The following is a 14288-nucleotide window of genomic DNA, read 5'->3' as shown; positions in this document are numbered from 1 at the left end:
AAAATCATATTTTTAACTTAATGAGATAAAGTAAATTTTTGTTTTTAAATTCACACAATTTAAATATAAAATTCAAAATTAATATTAAAAATTCACACCAAACTTAAAATTTGAAATGCATAAAATTAAAAATTCATATTTTAAAAATTAAAAATTCACACCAAACTTAATTTAAAAATTCATATTATAAATTCACACCAAACTTTATTATATTTTTCAAATATTTACAATTTTAAATATATTGTTTTTACAAAGTTTACAATATTAATTTAAGATTTATATATTAATTTTAAAAACATGGTAAAAATAAAATTAAAAATCTTTTTGGCTTTTTATCCCACTTGAATCAATCAAATATTATCAAAAATATGCGCCCCTCTTTTCGGTAAAGTAATTTCGGTTCCAAGACCTAATTTAACTCATGACGAATTTTTGAAATATTTTGGGTTGATTGATTAAAGATATTTATACCTTAAGAATAAACGTTAAATTTCGCAGTGATGTAATAAATTTTTGAATGATATCAATAATTTCGGTCGCCAAACCTAATTTTATTCAATACCAATTTAATACTTTATAGCGAACAAATTAGCGTTTATTATCAAAAGGTTAAAAATAAAAAAAAATAAAAACTGTACAAACATACCTGTGAAATAGATTTCTTAGTTATATGATCTATCCCATTCATAAGATAGTCGGTTTAATTGGTTTTCCATGGCTACATAGGCGTAACCTCGAGCATTCAGTGTTTTTTCTTCTAAACATATGAATGGTCCGTCTCTGCATAAAGTAACAAATTCGGTGTTTGAATAGGTTTGATTATTTGAACATTTACCTCCATGTGACCATTTTCCGCATTTGTGACATCTTTCTAAGTGTCGTGCTCTTCTTTTCGCTGCGGATTTTGATTTTCCTTTACCAAATTGTAACTTATTATCTTCGCATCTGGATTATTTTCTAACTCCGTCCAATCTTTCTCTGATTACTGATACTATTTCACTCGGTAGTGTGTCATTATTACGTTTAGTGATCAAAGCGTGTAGCATTAGACCATGGTTTAGTTCACAGGCAGTCTTCATTTCCTAAAAAAATAAAAATTCAGAATGGGGGGAGAAGACTAGTTCTTTAGGGTCTGCTAGGGAAAGACCGTTCGGGTTCCATTTTCGAGAACTACTCGAAAACAGACAATCTAACTCTAACAGAAATACATAAACCCCCTATACTTAGTTGAAATTGTGATTAACATCATTGTCTTCTTCCATCGGACCATGTATGTAATGTTTAACTCTGTGACCATTAACTTTAAATTCAATCCCATTTGAATTTATTAATTCTATCGTTCCGTATGGGAAAACTCTTTTGACTATGAATGGTCCAGACCATCTTGATTTCAATTTTCCAGGAAATAGCTTGAATCGTGAATTGAAAAGAAGAACTCTGTCTCCTTCTTTGAATTCTTTTGAACTTCTGATTCTTTTATCATGCCATTTCTTCGTTCTTTCCTTATAGATTAACGAATTTTCGTATGCTTCATGTCTTAATTCTTCTAATTCGTTTAGTTGACTTAATCGTAGATGTTCGGCTTCATGTAAATCAAGATTACATGTCTTCAAAGCCCAAAATGATTTGTGTTCAATTTCTACTGGAAGATGACATGCTTTTCCATAAACAAGTCTAAAAGGTGTGGTTCCAATTGAATTTTTGTAGGCTGTTCTAAAAGCCCAGAGTGCATCCTCCAATTTAATGGACCATTCCTTCGGATTTGATCCTACAGTTTTCTCTAGAATACGTTTTAAAGCTCGGTTGGTATTTTCAACTTGTCCACTTGTTTGTGGATGATATGCGGTGGAGATTTTATGAGTTACTCCATATCTTTTAAGAACTTTCTCAAGTTGATTATTACAGAAATGAGTACCCCGATCACTTATTAAAGCTTTCGGTGTTCCAAACCTTGCAAAAAGACGTTTTAAAAAGTTGACTACAATTCGTGCATCGTTAGTTGGGAGAGCTTGTGCTTCCGCCCATTTAGATACATAATCAATGGCTACGAGTATATATAGATTATTATGAGATTTTGGAAATGGACCCATAAAGTCAATACCCCAAATGTCAAATACTTCACATACTTGGATGACATTTTGTGGCATTTCATCACGTTGACTTATTTTTTCGGCCCTTTGACAAGCATCACAGGATTTGCAAAGAAGGTGTGCGTCTTTGTAAATTGTAGGCCAATAGAATCCAGCATCATAAATTTTTCTTGCTGTTAGTTGAGGCCCATAATGCCCTCCTGTTGGTCCTGTGTGACAATGGTTTAATATTTTACTGGCTTCATCTCCGAATACACATCGGCGTATTATTCCATCTGGACAACTTTTAAATAGATGTGGATCTTCCCAGAAATAGTGTTTTATATCACTAAAGAATTTCTTTCGTTTTTGGTACGATAATCCTTTTTCAAGGAATCCACATACTAAGTAGTTTGCATAGTCTGCAAACCATGGTATTTCATTATAATCTATTTTCAATAGATATTCATCAGGAAAGTTGTCTTGTATGGCCGATTCATTTAGAACTTCTAATTCGGGATTTTCAAGACGAGAAAGATGATCAGCGGCGAGATTTTCTGCTCCTCTTTTATCTCGGATTTCAATATCGAACTCTTGTAAGAGTAAGATCCAACGGATTAATCTTGGTTTGGCATCTTGTTTCGAAAATAGGTATCTAAGAGCAGAATGGTCGGTATAGACCACCGTTTTTGCTAGAACGAGATATGATCGAAATTTGTCAAAAGCAAAGACAATAGCAAGGAGTTCTTTTTCAATAGTTGTGTAATTTGTTTGTGCTCCTTGTAACGTCTTACTAGCATAATATATAGGTTGAAATCTTTTTTCAATCCTTTGTCCTAAAACGGCTCCCATTGCAAAATCACTTGCATCGCACATTAGTTCAAATGGTAGATTCCAATTTGGTGTTATCATGATCGGCGCATTAGTAAGTTTCTCTTTAAGAATATTAAAAGATTTGATACATTCATCTGAAAAGATGAATGGAGCATCCTTTTCTAGGAGTTTATTCATAGGAGTGGCAATTTTAGAAAAATCTTTTATGAAACGTCGGTAAAAACCGGCATGCCCTAGAAAACTCCTAACTCCTCTAACATTGGTGGGATGTGGAAGTTTAGCAATTACATCTACTTTAGCTCTATCCACTTCAATTCCTTCTTTTGAAATTTTATGTCCAAGAACGATGCCTTCTTTAACCATGAAATGGCATTTCTCCCAATTAAGTACTAGATTTGACTGTTCGCATCTAATCAGCATTCGTTCAAGATTAATTAGACATGATTCAAATGTATCACCGAAGACTGAAAAGTCATCCATGAAAACTTCCATGCATTCTTTTATCATGTCGTGAAAAATCGCCATCATACACCTTTGAAAGGTTGCAGGGGCGTTACAAAGTCCAAATGGCATGCGTTTGTAAGCAAAAGTACCATAAGGGCACGTGAATGTGGTTTTCTCTTGATCTTCGGGTGCTATTGGAATTTGAAAATATCCGGAAAATCCATCTAGAAAACAATAGTAACTATTTTCGGCTAATCTTTCCAACATTTGATCTATGAAAGGTAAGGGAAAGTGATCTTTTCTGGTGGCGTCATTTAATTTTCTATAATCAATACACACACGCCATCCTGTTATAGTCCTAGTAGGAATAAGCTCATTTTTCTCATTTGTAATGACAGTCATGCCACCCTTCTTAGGCACGCATTGAACTGGGCTTACCCATGGACTATCAGAGATTGGATAAATTAGACCTGCATCTAGCAGTTTAATAATCTCTTTCTTAACTACATCTTGCATATTAGGATTTAGTCTTCGTTGGCGTTGCACATACGTTTTATGACCTTCTTCCATAAGGATTTTATGTATGCAATACGAAGGACTTATTCCTTTAATATCATGAATCTTCCATGCAATGGCTGGTTTATGAGCTTTCAACACAGAAATGAGTTGTGATTTCTCATTTTTAGTAAGAGAAGACGATATTATTACAGGTAATTCAGATTCACCATGTAAATAAGCGTATTCCAAATGGTTTGGAAGTGGCTTTAACTCTAATTTCGGAGGTTCTTCTATCGATGATTTATATCGATATCTGTCTTCTTCTTTTAGCATTTAAATTTCTTCTATTGTTGGTTCATATCCATTAGCTATAAGTGTAGCTAACATTTCAGCTTCATCAATTTGTTCTGTTCCTTCTCCTAAAGAACATTCTCCTGTTCCTTTTAATTCTGGAAATTCTTCTAATAATTCTGCATGTGCATCTATAGTTTGAATATAATAACATGTATCATCTGCAGATTGTGGTTGTTGTATTGCTCTATCAACTGAAAAGGTAACACTCTCATCCTCTATACTTAGGGTCAATTTCTTACCGAACACGTCTATCATTGCTTTAGCCGTGTTTAAGAATGGTCTTCCTAATATGAGAGGAACTTGAGAATCTTCTTCCATGTCCAGAACAACAAAATCTACTGGAAATACTAAAGTACCAACTTTAACTAGCATGTTCTCCATTATCCCTCTAGGATATTTTATTGATCTATCGGCTAGTTGTATGCTTATTCTGGTTGGTTTCAATTCTCCAAGGTCTAGTTTAGCGTATAGTGAATACGACATTAGATTTATACTAGCACCTAAGTCTGCCAATGCTTCTATTGAACTAAGACTTCCCAGAAAACATGGAATTGTGAAACTTCCTGGATCAGATAGTTTTTCTGGTATCTTATTCAACAGCACTGCTGAACAATTAGCATTCATAGTAACAGCCGAGAGTTCTTCCATTTTCTTTCTATTTGAGATTAGATCTTTCAAGAATTTAGCATATCTAGGCATTCCTGAAATCACATCAATGAAAGGAAGATTTGCATTTATCTTTTTAAACATATCCAAGAATTTGGATTGCTCGGCTTCAAGTTTCTCTTTCTTCATTTTACTCGGGCAAGGAAGTGGTGGTTGGTATAGTTTAACATAAGGTTTAGCCTTAACTGTATTATCTTCATTAACCTTTTCAACTACCGGTTCTTTTTCCTTATCTTGATCAGGTTGTGGTTCTTGTGGAGTAGGAATAGCTTCATCAGAAGTTACAAGTATTTCAGGTGGTTTAAGTGTTGTACCACTTCTTGTGGTAATGGCTTTAGCTGTTTCATTCCGGGGGTTAGTATTTGTATCACTAGGTAGACTTCCCGGTTTTCTTTCACCTATTAACCTTGCTAGGTTACTTACTTCTTGTTCCAGATTTTGAATAGAAGCTTGTTGATTTCTAAATGCTTGAGCATTTTATTCATTAGTTTGTTTCTGAGATGTGAAAAACTGCGTTTGAGTTTCAACTAGCTTCGTCATCATATCTTCTAAATTCGGCTTTTTTTCATCGGTTTGTTGTGGTGGTTTGTTTTGAAAATTAGGTCTTTGCTGGTTGTAAGTATTATTGGATACTTGTTGATTGCTAGGACCTTGTTGGTTGTTGTATGGAATATTTCTGTTATAGTTCTGGTTTTGATTGTAAATAGGCCTTGGCGGTTGATAATTATTCTGATAATTATTTCCAGGCCTTTGGTTTATGTATGAAATATTCTCTCTTTGTTCCATTGTTAATTCAATACTGAGACAATCTTTTGTCAAATGTGGTCCTCCACACTGCTTACAACTAATTCGTATTGAGTGAATATCTTTAGTCATCTTTTCCATTCGTCTCTCCACAGCATCTATCTTTGCGAAAATGGAATCTAAGTCATGGCTAGAATCGGCTCTAGCTGCTTTAGATGATCTAACGATATCTTTTTCTTGGTGCCATTCATGTGAGTGGGAAGCAGTGTTATCAATAATTTTGTAAGCATCAGTTTCGGTTTTCTTCATAATAGAACCACCAGCTGCTATATCTATGTATTTCCTTGTAGTGATGTCGCATCCTTGGTAGAATATTTGTACTATTTGACAGGTATCTAAACCATGTTGCGGACATCCTCTTAATAACTTTCCAAATCTAGTCCACGCCTCATATAGAGTTTCATTCGGCTTCTGTGTGAATGTAACAATTTCTCCTTGAAGTCTTACGGCTTTAGATGCAGGAAAGATTTGTTTAAGAAAATTTTCAACTAATACGTCCCATGTATCGATCGCCCCTTCAGGCAACGATTCTAACCAATCTTTGGCTTCTCCCTTTAAAGTCCAGGGAAATAACATGAGATATATCTGTTCATCCTCTACTTCTCGGATTTTAAATAGTGTGCAGATCCTATTAAAGGTACGTAAATGTTCATTTGGATCTTCCTTCAGCGCACCACTAAATTGGCATTGATTAGTCATCATGTGTAGAATTTGTCCTTTGATTTCATAATCTGGCGCATTAATGTCTGGATGAGTAATTGCGTGACCTTGGCCAGTGCGTTTAGCTCTCATTCGATCTTCCATACTTAAAGGTTCCAGATTCTCCATAATTGAATTTGTTAAATCGGAATCACTAGAGGATTCTGATTTAATGGTTCGTTCCTCAACAATCTCTGTTTGAATGATTGGTGGTTCCGGAGGAAAATTTAGTGGTTCAGGATCTACGAATCGTTCCTGAATATTCTCCGGATTCTCAATTGTGAGGTCGGGTTCAAAAAATGGATTATCGGAAATTTGAACTGGAGTACTTGGTCGACTGGATGACGATTCTAAAGAAAAATCAACGGCGGTAATATTTGCTAAATGTCTTGATCTAGTTACAGGTGGTGAACGTACAAAAGGTGGTGAACGTCTTGCTCGGTGCATTCACTGAATATCCTATTAGTTTTTAAAAGGAAAGAAAAATTATAATAAGTTATCCAATCAATAGACTTTTCTGATTTTTCCCACGTTCCGAATAGCCAAAAGATAAAGCAGAGGGGCAGGATTCGTTTGGTCTCAATATAATTGAGGACTGTTTGGCTCCAATAACCCGGTCAACGTATAAATCCAACTATTACTACGAACCAGAAAATTTTGATGTCTATCAATTTAACCATTTAAAATAAATTTTCGTAATTTTAAGAAATTTAGATAAGAAGTAGAATAAAAATCTATGTCCTAAAAACTAGAATAGCGAGAAATAAGAAAGAAAAAGAGTTCGTCGAAAAAGGTCGAAAAAGAAAAATGGTTGAAAAATAAAAGGTGACGGAAAAATAAAAGAAACTTATAAAACTTAAAAACACTTGACTAACCCAACCTTATTACTACAACTAACTTAAAATTATAATCGCAAATTGAGATTACTAATTGGAATGATAATTGATACATAGGTAAAAGTCGTCTAAAAATATTAAAGCTTACAAGAAAAACTAAATCCCAAATGGAAATAACTTAAAAAGAAACTAAAACTTAAAAAGGCGTCGCAAAATTCTAAAGCACCTAAATCTTAATCTAAAGAAAAAACACTTAAGGAATTCTACGGCAAAGCCTAAAAATCTAGAAGTAAAAATAACTATGGCAAAAACTAAGTTTAAAACTAAATATGAGCTAAAAATATAAATATTACGCTAAAACAATTAAAGAGGGACAAAATATAAAAATATACAAAAAGTTGTAAAAAGTACAATTTTTATAAAAATATTATTTTTATATTATTTATTTTATAAAACTATTAATTTTACAATTTAATTAAACTAATTTAACTAAAATATAAATTAAATAAAAAGTAAAACTAATTATAATAATAATAATTAATTAGGGTTAATAATAATAATAATTAATAATTACTCGTAATAAATGCTAAATTAGGGTTCTGTCGGTGTCAGAGTGTCTCCGCGAGTTGCGGTATTCGATGCTTCAAACTCCGCGAGTCGCGGGGTTCCAAAATTCAACTCTGGTACAGTTTTGAAATTCGACGTTTTTTTTATTTTTTTTTATTTTATATTTTCTGTTTTATATTTTCTGTTTTAAAATCTAAAATATTTATATAATAAAAACTTATATTTTAAAAACTAGAATAAAAATAGAACTACTTTATAATTTTATAAATATCTTAAAAATAGATTTATATATATATTAAATTTTTTTCGGTTTTTTTTTATGTTTTAAATAAAAACAAAATACTTAAATAAAACTTATATAAAAATAAAGAAACTTTATAAAACTTAAATATTTAACAAAATCTTAAAAATACTTATATTTTTGTTTTTCTTTTTATATTTTCGAATATTTAAAACGTATTTTTATAAAAACGAATTTTAATAAAAGTAAACTAAATTTTTTTTTTTTTAATTAGCGTTGCGCTTCCGGCTTTTAAGCTAAATTGTTCCCGGCAGCGGCGCCAAAAATACTTGATGTTTTAGCAGAGTGGTATAAAATACTATTAAATTTCAGCAGAAAATACTATTAAATACGATACAATTTTACACAAGATATTTATTTATTTAGAGATTGGATATAACCTTGCTACAACACTTATAGGCAGTGTACCTAATCGTACAGTAGTGTAGTTTTTAGTAAGTCCGGTTCGTTCCACAGGGAAAATCTTTAAACAAAGCTTAACGCTATATTAGTTTACTTTTATAAAAATACAAATATATATATAAGTAATATTATTATTATTATAAAGGGGGGTTTTTACCGTTTAATGACCGGTTTGTCGATTTTAAAACTTTAGTCGCAGTTAAAACCAAATGTAAAATAATAAATAAATACAAGACTTAATTTAAAGCGTAAAGTAAATAACGATAATGAAATTGCGAATAATAAAAGTGCGATAAAATAAACTTGCGATAATTAAAAAGTACGATAATTAAAAGTGCAATTAAATACAATAACAATAAAAATGCGATAATTAGAAGTGCAATTAAATATAAAATAAAGAAAATTAAATATGAAATAAAAGAATTATGCTTATTTAAACTTCCGTAATCATGATGTTTGACGTGTTGATTTTAGTTTTATGCCCATGGGTTAATTGTCCTTTGTCATGGATTATTTAATATGTCCGTCTGGTTTTTGTCCATAACAATCCATCAGTCATAAATATAAAGTGCGAGTGTCCTCGTCAAATTATCCTTATACCCGAAGTTAAATATTCCAACTAATTGGGGACTTAAACTGTAACAAGATTTTAATACTTTGTTTAATAATTACACCAGGATGTCGACTGAGTGTAAACCAAGGTTTTACTACTTTGTTAACAATTACACCAATTACCCTTGAATGTAATTTCACCCCTGTTTTAATTATTCTAGTGGCTATTAATCCATTCCCGTGTCCGGTTAAATGAACGATAATTCGTACATATAAATACCCCACCCATCGTGTCCGATCGAGTGTATATGGTAATTTATAGGGATGCCCAATTGTAAATCTTTATATTAACATTAACAAACTATCATTTAGTTAAACAAATATAAAGCCCATTAATAGCCCATAGTCTAATTTCCATAAGTGTCGTTCTTTTGTCCAAACCCCAATTATGGTACAAAGCCCAATTACCCAATTTTAGTAATTAGCCCAACATCATGATTACTTCGGATTAAATAAGCATAATAATAATTTAGCTACGAGACATTAAATTAAAAAGGTTGAACATAACTTACAATGATTAAAAATAGCGTAGCGTTACACGGACAGAATTTCGACTTACACCCTAACAACATTTGCTAACATACCCTTATTATTAGGATTTAAAATTAAAATTAAAATTAAAATATAAATTATATATATATATTTACGTATATATTGAGAGAGAGATAGATATTGATATATTTTTGCGATCAGAATTCGTTTGCTTTTATAGGGAGTTTCAGTTTTTGGGGCTCCGCGCCTGGCGGCCCTTTTTGCCTTCAAACTCCGCGAGTCGCGGAGTTCGCTTTTACAGCTCACACAAGTTTGGAGCCTTTCTTTCCGACGGTTTATAATATATTATATAATATATAAATAATTATAAGAATTATTTAAATATTATATTATATTTATATGCATAGTTGATTTGTAATTTTTAGTCCGTTGCGTCGAGCGTTGAGAGTTGACTCTGGTCCCAGTTCCGGATTTTCGAACGTCCTTGCGTACAATTTAATATCTTGTACTTTGCGTTTTGAATCTTGTACTCTTGTAATTTCGAGACGTTTCTTATCAATAATTGGAACCTCTTTGATTGTATTTTGTACTTTTGAGCTTTTTGGTTGGTTGCGTCTTTAATTCGTCGAATCTGTCTTTTGTCTTCACCTTTTATTATTTAAACGAATATCACTTGTAAATAGAATAATTGCAACTAAAAGCTTGTCTTTCTTGAGGAATAATGCTATGAAATATATGTTCATTTTTAGCATTATCAGTAATCGATTAGGTGTTGTTTTTCTTAATTTCTTTAAATCCCTTTATAATTTAAGTATACATTTTATTTATTTATTTATTTATTTATTTATTAGTATTCTATATTTTTTTTAATTATTAGAACAATAGCAGCAATCGGATATGTTCTTTAAATTATTGTGGTCCTCTTTATCATTCTCAGTTCTTGATCTTTCTCTATCGAACTCACAAGAATTATTATTGTTTAATTGAGAATAGGATATGTTATTTTGATTGTCGAATTAATTGTTAGAATTTGTAAGGATTGAATAAATTACTCTTTTGCTAATTGAAGGTGATTATTATGGTATATACCTTCTCAATGTGATTTGATTCGAGCTGTAGGAGATTAAATGGTAGCCTGAAACAGAAAGCAAATACAGCAGCAGCATAAAGATGTAGGTGGTGAGGTGAGTTTAAGAGGTTGATGGTTGTGGTGGTGTTCAATCGTGATTAGAACAGAAGATCATGCAGTTTTGGTGGTGGTGTTTTGGTTGGTGATTGATGATGATAGTTTGATGTGGTTCAAATGCAATAGTCAGTAGCATAAGATTAATTCGATGGTGGTGATTGTTTGGGAGCTTAGTCGATCAACAAATAATAGCAGCTCAAAGGGATTGTGGTTGGTGGTTTAGTGTGGTGTTTGCTTGTTGGCTGCAACATTACAGAAGTATCCAGTGGTGATGGATCGTGATTTAAAGTTAGAACCGAAACAATTAGTAAAAGTGGTGGAGGAAACAGTGGTTCGAGCTGTAACAAGAATGATTTGCAAGTGGTTTGAGACTATAGGTGCGGTTTATGACGGGTTAAAACAGAAAACAGAAATAATATTAGCAGCTGCAGCAAAGCTAAATGGGTTCTATGACGGTGTTATACAATTAAGAATGTAGCAGTAGCGGTTAGTTTATAGGTGTGGTGCTTGCGAATAGTGCCACTGAATCATTCACAGGTTATTTATATATGGTGGTCATGGTTAAGTAAGGTGGCTGTGTCAATGATTTATAGCAGCATCAATTTGGGTTATATGGGGTTGTTCTTAGACTGTAGCAGCAGGTTGCAATGATAGTGATCGAGTAGTTTATATCGAGTGGTGTTAGTTTGGTGAATTTATTCAGACCAGAGATCATAAGTAGCAACTGCAGCAACAAAATTAAACATGATGGTTGTTTTGTGGGTTTATGAATAAGAAGGAGAAAGAAGTCGATTGGTGGTTTGTGGAGTGATTGTAGGGTGGTGGAAGGAGGATGGTTGACGAAGTGGGTTTAAGGTGAGATTGGTGAATGGGTTTTGTGTAAGTAGGATTGTGATGAGTTAAATAGAAATGAAAATATGTTATGTCGTACAATATGGAATCTAAATCATGTTTTTAAAATTGACTCAATAATATTAAAAGAATTATGGGTTCACAAGTGGAATAGTTTGTTTTATGGCTGTATATGCACTAGATATGAATATCAATTGAGGAAAGAAAGAACAAAAATTTGTGTGTGGTTCTAGTGAGTTGAAGTGTACATACATAATATTAATAAATGTACTAATAATGATAATATATTAATTATGATAATGTTTAGTTAATTGAAACGTGTATGAGAAAAGAATATCAAAAATATCTAGTCCCACCTTGTTTACAATTGTGACAATGGTTTGGTTGTAAAATAAAAACAGAATATATGGTGATGGTGATCGATGCATGTAAGTATCATATATTTATTTATATATATTTATTTTAATAACAACTTAATTATTTTGTTTGTTATCTTACATTTTTAATTTCTAATTGATGAACGTATACTTTTTAATTTAAATTTTTATATATACACTTGTGTATATGTGTGTGTGTGTGTATATATATATATATATATATATATATATATATATATATATATATATATATATATATATACATCATTAATTACACATTGGTTCGTGAATCGTCGAGAACAGTCGAAGGTCAATAGAATATATGAACATCGTTCCAATGTTTTCTAGACTCAACATTACATACTTTGCTTATCGTATCGAAATCATATAAAGATTAAGTTTAAATTTGGTCGGAAATTCCCGGGTCATCACAGTACCTACCCGTTAAAGAAATTTTGTCCCGAAATTTGAGTGAGGTCGTCATGGCTAACAATAAATATGTTTTCCTGACGAATATGAGCTGATAAATAGAGTTTTATCATTATTGAGTAATATGGATAAAATAATTCGATTATTCCAAGAGTACGAGTGAAGCTATCACCAATTAGTGAAATAGGAAAGTAAAGATTCATCTTAACTTTTGACAGAGTCAGAGTTGAATTCTGAAATTCAAGGGATTTAAAGAAAATCTTCGAAATCTAAAAGGTTTGATTCTTCGGTTAAATACGGTGATCTGCCTCGATTACTCTGTCTGATATTTCCATTATAAATTAAGCTCTTTCGTTCCATTATTCTCACCATTTCTATACTTTCTTTCTTAGTTCATACATCCAAAAGATTGTGAAAATGCTTAATCTCGTTCTAATCCTTGATATTTTCCTAATTTTCATTTCTGTCATCATTCCTTTCAATCTTCCACCAAGAAAATCTGTTTACTTCTACTATTACCTTGGGGGACACTATTCTTAATTCTGCCGTGTCTTTATATTGTTATTCGTATTAATACCCACGGTTTATAACCTCCATGTTATTATTGAGTTTTATATTCTCCCATATATTTCGAAGCTCTTTGTGTTTTTATTCTCTTCTCGAACTCTAGTAAAGCGAGTAATGGTCCAGCAATTCGTAGATATGGAGTTTCGAATGCACATGGCTAATGTTCTGAGAAAGAAATCGTAATGACACGATATTGATTTGTCAAATTACCAGAATCACTGAGAATAGAACTATCAAGAATATATTTTCTTGATATGTTTAGAAGTTAATCAGAATGAAAGAGTTATGTAACATGGCACGTGATGACGTTAGGATCTGTGAATCATCACGTCCCATTAGAAACTTAGCATGACTTACTGTAATATAATCACGTTGATCAAGTGTCATTATATTATACTAACTCATGCTTCAGTTCCCAACATTACTTCAATAACATTCATATTTTAAGCTCGAAAGTTTACAGAATATAGAAACTAACAGTTTCTATATGATGTAATACTGATAGCACGAAGAGATTAATGATTTCAGATAAGAATAGTTATAAAAATATCTCCAGAAATATGGAGGGTATTTATAATGACAGATACGATAATATCTCGGAATATCTATGATCAGAGGATGATAGAAACTATTGTCTGCAAGGGTTTAGAGTAAGGAGCAAGATATTCACTAAAGACTTTAGCAGACATTGAATCATTTGAATTCTTTGAAGTCAAACTTATTCTTTATGATTTGTCCACGGTTTTCTTCATAGTTTCGCATAATCTGCTTTTCGGTACTAAATTTTCTATTGAATGTTTCCAATATAATGATACACATGAAGCACGAAGAGGTATATAATTTCGGACGAGAATACTGTGATGACCCGGGAATTTCTGACCAAATTTAAACTTAAACTTTATATAAGTTCGACACGATAAGCAAAGTCTATAATGTTGAGTCACAAAAATTTTTGAACTGTTTCATATATTCAATTGACCTCGACCAAATCCTGACGATTCACGAACAATTGTTTGTAAATAAATATGTATATATAAATGTAAGTATATGTATATTAACTTGAAATTATAAAATATAATTTAACCATTAGGAATAAATATGTAAAATAAGGTACATGATATTATATTAATATATATATATATATATATATATATATATATATATATATATATATATATATATATATATATATATATATATATATAAATTACTATCCAATATAAGTTGTTACATAATATAAATTATAAACGATAACATGTAATATTAATATATTAAAAATTTATAGATATTATTATTATC

Source organism: Rutidosis leptorrhynchoides, chromosome 1 (genome assembly GCF_046630445.1).
Source record: "Rutidosis leptorrhynchoides isolate AG116_Rl617_1_P2 chromosome 1, CSIRO_AGI_Rlap_v1, whole genome shotgun sequence".
Taxonomy (NCBI): domain Eukaryota; kingdom Viridiplantae; phylum Streptophyta; class Magnoliopsida; order Asterales; family Asteraceae; genus Rutidosis; species Rutidosis leptorrhynchoides.
Note: the sequence above shows the minus strand (reverse complement) of the source record.